Below are 14,218 nucleotides of genomic sequence, written 5' to 3' on the forward strand. Positions count from 1 at the left end.
GGCGTGTCAATAACGGTCTTACATGAGTTTTAGCCTCTACTGTCCTGGATCCATTATTTTTTGTGATCACATAATACTAATCAAATATTAAAGTTTCACAATGTTTATGGAAATAATTATCATAGAATCTTCACAAAGTACTGGACTACTAAAAATTGCATTGTAGGATCACTGGTCATGTAAGAACACCAAAACATTTATTAGTGAGGTCCCAAATCCTAAACAATTACTTATATCTTTCACCATTGCCAAAAAGACAATGCTTTTGGGTAACAAGGATTATCATCAGTCTGACACATTGGAAAAATGTACTCACTGAGCATATTTTGATGGAAAATAAGGAAAGCTATAATTGCAACAAAATTTTGAATATTTGGATTTTTCTTGTATAAATTTCCTAACTTATAGAGATCAACACACACCTGCCACACTAAAACATTAATAATAATCTGGTACATTTTTTATGAATGCCTTTCAGGACTCTCCATGTAACTTTGCATTAACAATATCATAAAAATTACATCCTAAATAGAGGTTAAAAAGTGCTGTAAGGAGAACATGTAAGATATAAATGGAGTGCTTGTGCTGTGACCTGTTGGAAGGTGGAACGGTGTCTGAACAGGTGAGTTTTGGGGTGAGATTTGAAAATGTGCGAGGATGTTGTGGTTCAGAGATGCAGTGGCGGTTTATGCCAGCGGCAGGGAGCAGAGCAGATGGCAGAGACACACGAGGTACAGACGGTTCAAGTCTGACGTGGAAGAGACTGGTTGATCAAAATCACCTCAAGAACCAGCAACAACTCATCCAAGAAATCACCAAAGACCCAACAGCAACATCCAAAGAACTGCAGGCCTCACTTCTCTATGTTAAGGTCAGAGGTCATGTATCCAAGATAAGAAAAGAAATAAAACTACTGCTGAGCAAAAAGAACATAAAGGCTGGACCCAGTAGCTGACCACTTCTGAGAGGTGTGGCTGGTACCTGGGCCTGGAGGGTGGAGCCAATTAGCTGCACCATTTGTAATAAATCATTACCTATTAAATATTCTCAGACACTCTCTCAAACTTAGCATAAAATATGATAATGTCTCATCTGCTCATCTTTTATAGGTACTACAGAGCAAATGGAACTAAAAATTTTGTCAAATTTAATTCCTTAATGTTTGTGCTTGTGTCCTCAAGTTAAAGTTTTTATTTTTATCTTTTATTTTACTCTGTGTTTCAGTAACAATATGCAACAGCATCTCATGTGTCAAAGTGTGCAAGCGTTCAATGTAAGACTTCTCCAAGTAACTGACCAAAAGCATTCAGATCTCTATTTTCTCAAAGCAGTCTTTTCTCACTTTTTATTTTTACTGTTTATTCTCTGAAATGAAACTGGACATTGTCAAACAAATGAATAATTTTCTCTTTTTTTCATAGTTAGTTCAACCAATTGAATTGCTCATATATTTGAGTAAATATACAATATATGTCATAGTGCCAGGGCTCTGGCAGAGGACTGGGTATGGATCTACTTCCGATGGAATGCCCTGTTTAATGATTTGCGTGTGGGCGTGGATGTGTGTGTGTGTTTGTGGCAAGAATAAGGGGCCAATGCAAAACCGGAACAAATAGAAACTTGGCTTTGTTTTTTGTTTTGTTTTGGGTTTTTTGCTCTTCTGTGTGGGATTTTAAATATATATATATTTAAGGAATGGCGACCTGTCCAAGGTGAATCCAGCCTCTTGCCCGGAACACAGCTGGAGATAGCAACTCCCGACCCCACTAGGGAAAAGGGTGAACTGATAATGGATGGATGGATATATCCATCCATCCATTCCTTTTGGTAAAATGTGGTCTTGGTCTGCCCCAACGATTTAGTTCCAGTGAAACAAATATGTTTGCATTTTCTGGACGCAACTGGAAAGTGTGAAGTGATACCAGCCCAACTGTAAACACAATGAAATATAGAAGCTGGAACATAACATCAGATGCAAGTATTTGATGTTGGAATGTAGGAGATTTGACAAATGAGCTTAGAAATTTAAATCCCTTGTCATAACTGCTGTCAACTAAAACGCTTTGGTTGTAACTGAAACAGGTGAACAAAGATTTACTATTCGACTGACACAGAGGCAAACTGAATACCACATGTACTTAGTTCCAGACAGTAGAGCTCTCTGTTTCATGTGTTTGACTCTGTTGTTACATCCTGTAAATGTCAATGTGTGTCCTATTCGTAAAAAAAAAAAAAAAAAAAAAAAGAAGATGCACAATCATTTTTCTTCTCTGCAGTCATCAAGGCTTCCGACTCATCTGTGTAGTTACCACCTAAACATAAGTCAGAGCTGCTGTGGTGTCAACCCCAGCACTTCAGTCCCTGTTACCAACAGAACTTCTTCTCCCTCTCCCTCGCCTCGTTCTCCTGGTGGTCTGAGCTCCGCCTAATGGCGTGCCTTAAAGCTCAATCAATAGGTCACATCTGGAAGAGGCTTTCCCTGTTTCCCTGCTGTCACGTCAGTACTGGCAGATTTACTCAAAAAACATACAAGCCTGGTTGTGGCAAGATTTTTGTTTCTTCATGGCAGCATGTCTGTCTTGATCTTCTCCCTCTTCAGTCTCTGTCCCAGTTTCTACTTTCTCCCTTTTCCTCACTCTTCCTTTCTCGGCTTGTTTCTGAGTGATAAAGCAGAACGAGGAGCTTAGGGGCATTATCCTAAAGCTGTTCTTTGTTTGAGCTTTTGCTTTTTGTTGAAATAACTTTTCAAAGGTAAACAAGACACAGTAATTGAATGACAGCACTGGAGAAAAAATCAATAAAAATCAATGTAAAGCCAAAGAAAATTCAGAGTTAAATCAAACAACTGCCTTGGCAGCCACTGATAGAGAGCCTTACTTTGCTAAAGTATTTTTCTGTACTTTACCCTTCAGTTACATTCCCTGAACCTTTTAAACTGATGTTTTTTTTTATTACATTAATATGAAAGCACAGCAAAGAAAAAAAAGTTATCAAAACTGGTTGAAGCTAAGAAATATTTGAGGATTTTTGAAAGTTGTGATGTTTTCAAAAGCTTTGTGAAGAAATTTGTTTCAAATTCACCTTAGTAGGCTTGAGTGGGAAGCTGTTTGACAGCTTGCACTTGCACCAAATTGGGCTGGTGCTTTTGGCAGGAAGGAGAGAACAGACAGACAGAACCACAAGTTGTCTTTTTTGTTTTTTTCTCACAGTGACTGTGCCTAACTTGTGCAAAGAAAAGGTTGTCCTCATGAAATCGCAGCTGTTCATATTTGGTTATTCAAACAGACTAAATAGAGGCAGCTCAGCTGCATGTGCTTGCAAACAGCAGAGCTCTGTTGGTGAAGCAGCTGAATGACAGTCATTAGTTAGAGCTGCATGATCTGTGATGCCAGCGCTTCCTTAAACACACACACACGCATGCACACGCGCACACACACGCGCACACACACACGCGCGCGCACACACACACACACACACACACACATCATTGTGACATGTCGGCTACCCGAGTTGGTGACTTTAAGTTAGTTGAAACAGAATACTTTATTGGAAGGGATATTATTTCCGTTACAACAGTTCCATTTAATTTCATATGAAAAATAAAATGCTAAGGAATCGCTAAAGAATGAAAAGGTGATGGTTAAGATGGATTAAATAGAAATACCACTAAAAAAATAAGTCAAACTAAGTGATTGAAAATGGAATGTCCCAGCTAGATCTACAGAAACTCATCTGTGCATTTATCCTTAGTTGCATTGAGTACTGCAAAGGTGTCTTTACGAGAGTGTTTAAAAACGACTTTGAACTGCCTTGTTTCTGAAATGTGCTATACACATAAACTCGTTTGACTGATTGGGAGGTTCAATTGGTGGAGCATGGGCCCAGGTTCAGAGGCTGCAGTCCTCAGTGAGGTTGTCTTCGGTTTGATTCCCAGTCTCAGGATGTCTTGCTCTTCTCTCTCCTCCTATTTTTTTTTTCTCTTCGCTGATAAATAAAGACAACGAGTAGGACACTTAAAATTGTGGTCTGGATGGCATTGCTAAGATATCTTAAGAGCTTCTTTGAGGTGGAGCCACACTTTGGGCTTTTCACTTGCTGTCTCGCTCTTCCCTCCCCTTCTCTTTCTCTGCCCATTGTTTCCTTCTACTGTACGGTTATTCTTCCGTACGTCTGCCTGTAAGTTTTGCATTTATCTCCTTATTAAGCTATCTTGTTATATGTTATTTTATCTTACTGTACATGAAAACCCCATTATGACAGTACATTCTTTTATGTGTTCAAACCCTGACTGTTATTGAACATCTTTGATTTAAAAGTGTTGGCAGATTTTTGGAATCTTGAAAGCTATATGATCGAGATTCTTCAGGGACACAGAAACAGTTTTATTCTCAGTTATAATAAATGCGATCGTCACGAACATAAGATGAAGCTCCTCCCACTTCCTCAGTTTCTTTGAAACCATTTTGTTTGTCATGATGTCTGATCTGATTCAAACGGTAAACTCATTGCTCTTATGATCTTTTTTTATTTAAAAACAGTAGTTATTAAAGCAGAACAATGTACAAAGTTACTAACCCTGCATTCATCAGCAAGGACATTGACATTAACTTAAATTCTTAAATTAGTGACTTGACTAATTTACCTAATAGTCAAGTCACTAATTTAATGGACAGAAATGGACAGTAAGCAGCATAGGGGACCTAAAGGGTTAAGGGTAATTAGGCACAGAGGGATAAAAGTTCAACAAAGCAGAGTGGAAGCACATCAGAAGACTCATCCCACTGTTAAACAGAGGACTCCGAAAATAAGAGCTACATCTGAGGACTGAGCAGAAAATGTTGAAAGGTGAGAAAGTACCGTCAACTATTCCACTGTGCCTAAGGTGAATTAGCCGTCAGTATATTCAGTTTTGATAAGACAGATATGGTTTAAGGAAAAAAAAAAAAAAGAATCCCTAAAAGTCTAAAATCCTCCAGAGTAAGAAGGAATCCAGCATGAAAGGCAGGAGGACATCCATACTTTGGAAATTTTCCTCACTGGTCTGTGATATTTCAGTTGGCAAAAAGACAAGACACAGTGAGACTACACTTGTTTCCCCAACAATTCCTAAATGACTTTAAAAAGATCAATACCGGTTTCATCTGTGTGCACCCAATTAACGGGTCTAGGTTGTGGTGTGCTGGCTCGTGGGTTTATTGTGACAAATCCCTGTGGCCTAGCACATTAATGGACTGGTGCACAGTTACAAAAATCCATAACAGTTTTCCCAGATCCATATCTCTGTGCCGACCCCTACTGTGTGCTTGAAAATCAAGGTTCACATGAGAAACAACTGCGTGCATGTTGAGGGCGAGTCCTCAGCGCCTCAATCATGCTCCATCAGCCAGGCTGAAATACCTTGATTTTATTTCCTTTCTTTTTTTTTTTTTCTGTATAAACCGCTGATCCTAGGATGTTACAAGACAACCTTAAGACCTGAATGTACAGCACTGCTCATAGCAGACTAACCAGTTTCATTCTCAGTGTAATAACATACGTTTATGTCTCTGACATCTCAGATATGGACGTTTGTAAAAATCTGTTCTACAGACGCAGTGAAGTGGTGAATCAGTGCATAAGCAGTTTTAAACCTCTTTCTTCCCGCACAGCAGGTCAGAAGAAAAAATAAAACGACTCGTGAATCTGTGCCTCATATTTGGGTCGGTGTCCCCTGACGTCGGGCCGAGAACGTCTGACACCTTTATCACCTCAGTAACTTTGGCAAAAGACTTGTCCAATAATGAAACCTGGGAGAGGCAGTTCGATCAGTCCGCTTTAGCAAGAATGGAGGCCTAACAACTGCATGCAGCAATTTTTATCTTCAATGCACCTTTGAAGAAAGGCTTTATTTATTTACACTTAAGCTCTGAAAAAGCTCAAGATTAATTTTAATGAAGAGACATCAATAAACTCTCCTCCTCACTTGGTTGAGTAATAAGAATCTAGGTTGGGTTCCTGAGGACCGAATTCCTCTTGTTCACACATTCTCACCTAGACACGCTAAAAAAATAGACTTCTGCTACCTCCAGCCATCTGATGAGGATTAGCAGTGAGAGGCTGAGGCGTGGGAACTTCTTCGTTTGCCAGTGTTTTCATGCTAAATCAGGCCTCCTGAGGGAAGTGACATTGTTCTACTTCAAAGAATATGTGCATTTGAATTATTTTAAGAATTTCAACAGGGGCTTTCCCCTGGAAGTCTCTTCAAACTTGAGGTGCACGTGTTTCATAACACAGGTATTCAAATCAATGGACGGAATGTGAATTTAACCAACTTACTTTTTAACTTTGCAGGGAATAAAATCTGATGATTTTCTTCTCCATTATTTGAACATGAACTCTGCCAGTATGAGCATGCCTTTCAAAAAATAATAGAAAAAAATGTAAATATAAAATGAGTATCAAACAAGTTATTGGCGCCCGCAATCATCCAGAATTATGACAGTGCTGCATTTAATTAGTTTATCACACATGTCATCCAGTTGGATTTGAAAAATGTATACATTTCAGTATATCGCTAAAAAGAAGAGTTCATGGATTACACAGTTAGGCTAAATGTATGCATTTATATCCGTTATTCTTAATCAGTGGTGCCTGTTTTGCATGCGTGGATACCTCACAAACTGAAGGTACCAAGTGGCAGAAGGGAGACAAACCCTCCCCCAAAAAACCTTATGAAATAAACACATTTCAAATAAAAATGTATAACGCGCATTAATATATTGAAGCAATACAAAAGTAACCGAAAATGAATCTCCTGCACGCTCCTCTGTCTGGTCCCCTCCTCCGCCTCCAGTGGTCTGTTCGATTATGCCTCAATCTGAGGGTTGGCAGACACCTGTGTTTAGACATAACCTTGAAATGGCATCAAGACTTGAGGAGGAAGGAGAGAACAGAGACAGAGGGATGATGTTCACGTGTCGCTTGCACTCCCCCTTCTGTCCACCTCTCCTCCTTCTGTTGCAGCGCTGCGCTCAGAGCAGCCAGGCTCAGAGGGACAAAAATAAATAAAAAGTAACATAGCAGAGCCACATTTTACTCAGCCACTTGTTAGTGAAGCAGCACTAAACCTATTTCAATCACAACGGATAAATACAAAAGCAGGAAAATCCCTTGTATCTCCTGCTTCATATGACATATAAACAACGGTCCAATTATGATGATAAAAAAATTGCTATGAAGAAATGTGGTTTTCAGAATAAAATAAAACTTACTACCAAAGCAGAAGCTTGTGTTATTATCATTGAGGTGCTTGAAAGGAAGTCAGAGCTATAAGAGTTGTAAGAAACTATTTGAAGGGAAACTTATTTTCTAGATCTTTCCAAAAGAGAGTCAGGTTTTTTGTAAGAAGCAGTAAACATAACATAACATAACATAACAGTAAACATCAAAATACACATTAGGTATGCTGATCAATGTCTGATGTTTTATTGATCGAATCTGAGCAGGTGTGTTTTTTCAAGTCTAGGTTTAAAGGCAGTCAGTGCTTCTGCAGTTTTGCAGTTTTCTGGAAGTTTATTCCAGGTTTGTGGTTCATAGAGGCTAAATGCTGATTCTGTGTGTTTTGTTCTGATTCTGGGGATGCACAGCAGAACCAGAACCAGAACCAGAAGACCTAAGAGGTCTGGAAGGTTGATAAGACTACAGAGATCTTTAAAGTTTTGTGGTGCTAAGCTGTTCAGTGATTTATGAACTAACAGTATTTTAAAGTCTATTTTCTCAGTGGAAGGACATTAGAACTGGGTGATATGCTCTATCGTCCTGATTTTAGTCAGAACTCCAGCAGCAGCGTTCTGGATCAGCTGCAGCTGGACGATTTTGTTTTTTAAGCAGACCTAAAAATTAAGGTGTCCCAAACCTACATGAACAGAGATTTCTCTCAGTCTGTTGTTGATATATACAGCATTTTCATACCAACTGAAGTTGACATATAGTTATTTGACTATGCTATGAAATGGCCTTAAGTGTCTCCAGCTGACATACACATCTTAACTCCTCTCTCCCTTTTAAAAGAATCCAAATGTCTATAAAGTCAGGTTATTCCAAGGAAATAAACAGCAAGTACCTTTGAGTTAAAGGTTGCAAGACATACAGCAGAATTCCTGTTGAACTCAGATAAGATGTTTTAAAGACGTGACAAGAGATGAATGTATCACATGTTACATGCTTGCACTAATCCTAATGAATGTTCTGCAGACTGACAGAGAACCTATAAACAAAACAGCTCAACAAAAATATGTGTCATTCATTTTAGGTGAGTAGGAAAAAGACAAGCAGCAGCAGTGGAGTGGACAAGCTAAAGTGACCAGTGTGTGTATATATATATATATATATATATATATATATATATATATTATATATATATATATATATATATATATATATATACATATATATATATATATAGATTGGTAATGGCGAACCAACCAGACATTGTCGTAGTGGATAAACATCAGAGGAAAGCCGTTGTGGTAGATGTAGCAATACCAAGTGATTGCAACATCAGGAAAAAGGAGCACGAGAAACTGGAGAAATACCAGGGCCTCAGGGAAGAACTGGAGAGGGCCTGGAAGGTGAAGACCACAGTGGTACCTGTGGTCCTCGGGGCCCTCAGGGCAGTCACCCCCAAACTGGAGCAGTGGCTACAACAGATCCCAGGAACAACATCAGACATCTCAGTCCAGAAATGTGCAGTCCTTGGCACAGCCAAGATACTGCGCAGAACCCTCAAGCTCCCAGGCCTCTGGTAGAGGACCCGAGCTCAGAGGATAAGAACCACCCGCGGTGGGTGAGAAGGGAATTTTTTATATATATATATATATATATATGTATATATATATATATATATATACACCCAGTTTCTTTAGCAATGAAAAGTCCATATGGGTTAATAATGGCCTCTCATAAAAAATGACAGCAGTCAAAAATGAGTCTGCACACTGAAACAGCTTGAAGAAAATTGTGGGTCAGACAGCTGAGGATTAATTTATAATGCAATGTGACAGAATAAAAGAGCTGCCTCCTGGGTAAAGACTTGAAACAGTTCAGGAGTCAGAGTGTTGCAAAGCTGCTGGCTCACGTGTAGAACGGACGAGTGTTAAAATGATGGTGACAAGTGACTTTGATGACCTGCGTCTGGCTTTGTGAGCTATTTGAAGCCATTACCTTCACTACAGTTACCAGAGCAATCCAGGTTTCTGGAAATTAGGGGGAAAAAAACATTTGGATTGTTAAAATTGGATCTTCTCCATCAAGTTTGACATTATTTTCCCTAAAGGCTGTCTATTCAAAAACAATCCACTATCTGGATATGGTTCATGTGTAGCATTGTTTTGCAGAACAATTTGAAATAAAAGTTCTGATATTAAGGCGACTTAGTATAAAACTCTACAAGACCTACAAAAGCTACAAAAGATGAAGATTTTGAATTTGATTTGACACGTAGAGTGAAAAATACATCTGAACTGAACTGATTTATGACACAACCTTCACCATAATGAAAACAACGGAATCAATGATGTCTGAAATTTTAGACAATATTGTGATAAGTCAAAATTCTAATATGAGTCAGAGTCTGAGATTTTTTTTCATTAATATGTATTAATGGAAAAATACATATTGCATATTATTTATCAAAATAAACAGCAAGAGAACATGAGAAATAACTGAAAATCTCAACACAAGGAATTAACTGAAAAGGCAAGACCCTAAGGACAATAATAACAAATAAATAATCAAAAAACTAACACACACAAAAAGGATCAATGGATCATAAGAATGCAAATAATAATAAAAAGAACTTTACAAATAAGAAACAGGAATTTTGAAGTATTATATAAGAGAAATGAATCAGTGGAGATTGACTTCCTGATGGGATGGTGTGTGTGAGCCTGGTTGGTTGTTTCAGATCGGACCGGTCCAGCTGATGGGAGCTGCAGAACCAGAATCTGGCCCAACATGAATGACCATCTGCCAGGACCCACCGGGGACTTGAGGAGACCGAGCATTCAAGCAAAAAAAAAAATACAGCCGCACTGATCTGAGAGTACTTTTGAAGTTTTTTAAAGAAATATATCATTATCTTCAGGCTAAAGTTACTCCACATTCAAAGCTTTAATAGATCATTTTTCTTATTAATGAAAAGAAAAGTTTATTTCAGAATTTTAAACTAATGATAATTGCATGTTGATGACTCGATGCCGTCACAAGATGTTGGTTTGGTTCATGTCAGAGTCAAAGCAATGTGAAAGAGCCAGGATTAAATCAACTCGATGTATGATGAAAAACAAAACAAAACAAAACAAAAAAAAAACATATCTTGTGTAATTGTGAATCCTGCACAAAGGTTTACAAAGTTAGCATTTTAAAACCACAAAATAATGTTCACAGGGTTAAAGTACCTTTAAAAAGATAACTAGTGCTTTGTTTAACTACATGCATAGTTAAAACGTCCAACATGATTTAACATTCTGGAAAACTGCTAATGAACCTTTAACTCATTCCGATGTGCTGAACCAATAAAAGAACTAAAACAAGCAGCATGCCGATCATTTGGGACTGACTTTAGACGCCGGAGCCTGTAGTCATATAAAAATAAATCCTTTCTTAGGTGTTGCTGATGAATTATTCATAGATCTCATAGTTCAATGAATTTAGCTTTTCCATCTGTCATACTTATCAGTAGAAAGTCCATTCTGCACTCCTTCACTGATTTTCTGTTTCTCCTAAATGAATAGCAGGTTCTGAGCTCACTGCACGGTGCAAAGCTTCCTGGTGTTTTTCATTTGTATTTTTTTGCCAGATAAGTCGAGACTCATTCAGAGAAGATGGAGCTCATTTGAAAAAAGTTTTGTTTGAAAAAAGTCCAAATTTCCTGATGTCGATCAGAAAATACAAAGTTGTGCTTTTTTTTTAACCTATTTGCATAAAGAACGACTTAATTGCAATCATAAGACATTAACAAGCTGGCTCTGACTGTTGGTCAATTATTTATACAATATAACAGTAAATATTAGTGTCATAAAGTCTAATAGTCTAATGTCACTATCAAGAAAGCACAAATATCCCAAGTATGATCTTAATAGACAATTTATTTCAGACATTTGTAGAAAGCTACTCACCTTCTCATAGTCATAATCTGCTGCATGCAAGGAAGGTGTCAGAGTGGAAGCAATACCACAAGTATTGTACATATGAATTAAAGTTATGTGTTTAAAATTGTTTACGTTTTTATTAGCTTAACTGTTTTAAGATTGATAATGAATAACCCTGCAGAGAAAAGAATAGAAATATCCTTTATTGTCTCAGTCACATTGAGGCGTTTTGGGTCACACAAAATAAACATGTATTAAAAATGTATAAAAAACAAAAGTAAGGGTATCACACTATACATTGAGAACAACTATTTCTATAGTATTATTATGTTATTTAGTACTCTGATCCAGGGAATATACAACTGAGTTAGATCTAATAAAGAAAAAAAAAAAGTTCCTTGTCCAAGTTTTATAAGTGACCCTGAAATCATCAGGAGCAAAGGTTTTCTGTAGCTGCTTTACTCGGTGGAAGGTTATAGCAACATGAATTAAAGTTATTCCAAGAAAAAAAGCAATATGATTTATTTAGTTTGTCCTAATTTGCTTCCGGAGAAAATGATAAACATTTATCCTGGAGGATAAATTGCCTCGGTGAGACGTTGCCTCGGCGTGTACTGTTCAGTTGGAATCCAGATCTACACTGACAATAAACGACTTGCTGCAGGGCATCACAATTGGCTCATTTTAGAACCAAACATGGCGGAAATATCAAAGGGCTGGAAAAGAAGAAAAAGAAAAGAAAATTTAAAAAAAGAAAATTGTTTTCCAGGCAGTAGAATTAATAAAGTATTTTGGAAATAATTATTGTTGTCAACTCTACTTCCAAAGCTATTCATTGAGTAATGCAACATGGCTGCCAAACGCAATTTAGAAATTCAACAAAGATTATAAATACTTTCAGCTTGCTACAGTATTCATAACTATGTACAAGAAAAGGAATCCAGTCAAATCTCAAGAGGGTGATGAGGTCTCAGGTGTAATTTGTAGATAAAGTAGATAAAGCCATCTCTGTGTGTTGGGATCAAGTATCAACTCATACATCAGATGTGAATAAATCCCAGGATTTTCATATCCGTGCATCGATGATGTCATCCCCATACATTTTCAGAGTGAAATATGAGAAAACTGAACTCCATTAGAATCTATTGATCGTGTGAAATACAAGTGCAGCATCAAACAGATGTTTCAGCACTTTGTCAAACGGTAGTGGGAATCATCAGCTGATAGAAAAAGGTGGCGGCTATGAATATGAGAGGATTGGATATTATAATGCCAGAATGACACTTCCTCATCACTCTGATGGCTGTTTTTTCCGTAGAAATGCCTGCATGGCTTCATGACCTGACAAAGGTCATGCATTGGTGCACTGCTCCCTCACTTCCAAGTGAAAGTCTGTAAAGCTTCTATCATCTTAGCACTTGTGTCAAAAAGCTGCTTACACACTCCCATTAGGGTGCTATAATCTTTATATAAAAGTTATATCAAATTTTCTTTCAAAGCAATCTACTGAAAAGGGAGATTATTTTCCCAAGTTCCTCTTATCAAATGCTCTGTGTGTGTTTTTGATGTGAGGTCTGCATGTTTAAGATGCCACATCACATTGCCATGAAGCCATAGGACACAACTTTGCAGTAAATTCTGCAGAGAGATTAACAACACTTAAACACAACATTTGGAAGTGTGTAAGAAATATGTGCAAAAGAGGGAAACAAAAGAAACAAAACACCACTTTTGAAAGCAATTGTTGCACAAAAGGTTGAAACTCCCAAAGAACTGTCACTTGGAATAAAAAATAAAATAAAATAAAATAAAACTTTAATTTTAAAATAATGATTTGTTATATTTGTTGGGCTGCAATCATGAGAAGGTTTTCCCATAAAAACCCACCAGACCTTGTTGAGCATTTTCAAAAACCTGCACAGATTTCAGGCCTTCTGGGTTGAAATCAGAAACCAGCAGTTCAGATTATATTGCATTGTGTATATTGTATTAAACTGACACATGAACTTTCTTGTGTTGGTCAGCAGGACAATGCAAATTCTTATTTTCAAAAGTCAAAATATTGAGAGAGAAATTATTTTGGAGATGTATTTTTAACAACAGTTTAAGCGGTGGTACATCTGTGGATATAAAACAAACTGAAAAACACAACTTCTTCACTTGATATCAAAAAAGCACATATTTATGAATCTGCTAAAATATTTGGAGGAGATTGTAAAGTATCTTTGAGTGTTTTGAAAAGCACTAAATAAGTATGATGTCATTTCTTTTCAAATATAGCATGGGAATATTAAAGCATGGTGAGGAGACAACTTCTACATCCCAAAAATGGATATGTTTAGGTGCAAAATGTATGCATCAACTGCTGAACCACTGCAACGGACCTGAAGATACTGGCTAGAAATAGTAAGAGTCCTTATATTTACAGTGAAGCAAATCCTGCAACTTGTCTGAAAGGAAGAAGCCAGTAAAAAAAAAAAAGCAACATAAATGGAAAATGGACTGACCTTATATAGTTTGTAAATAAATACAGAATAAAACTTATTAAACTCATAAGCCTAGCAAGTGTTGGTGGTGGCAGTACCACCTTGCATCGGTCCTTTCAGCCCTAAAAGCTTCAGGGTGTATGATTAGAAGGCTACGTTGGTGCCGCCCATTACTCACCTTTAAGGTGAATCTGCTCCAACATACCACAATTTGGTCATTATAGTCAAAAGTCAACATTTTGAGCTTCATGATTTTTGAAAGAGAAAGTGCTATGACCTTTAGGAGAATTTTTTATTTTTATTTTTTTACCTTTTTGTCTTGTTTTCTTAACTACATAAGCGATCTCAAAACAATCATAAGTGATTCTTTTAATGACTTTTCTTAAACAAATCTAAGAATACTTATAAATGAAAATGATTCTTACACATCACATTCTAATTCCCCGGCAGATCCAAGAGAAGTAAATTAATCTGCAAATTAACATGGAATTATCACTCATATCATGACTGCAAGAGGAGAAAGGAATTAACGACAGCTGAGTCCGAGGATAAGAGTTCTCCTCTCTCAATCGCTAAAAGCCCATCAGACACAACGTTATGCAA

The sequence above is a fragment of the Poeciliopsis prolifica genome, unplaced genomic scaffold (genome assembly GCF_027474105.1).
Source record: "Poeciliopsis prolifica strain line A6 unplaced genomic scaffold, Auburn_PproV2 SCAFFOLD045, whole genome shotgun sequence".
Taxonomy (NCBI): Eukaryota; Metazoa; Chordata; class Actinopteri; order Cyprinodontiformes; family Poeciliidae; genus Poeciliopsis; species Poeciliopsis prolifica.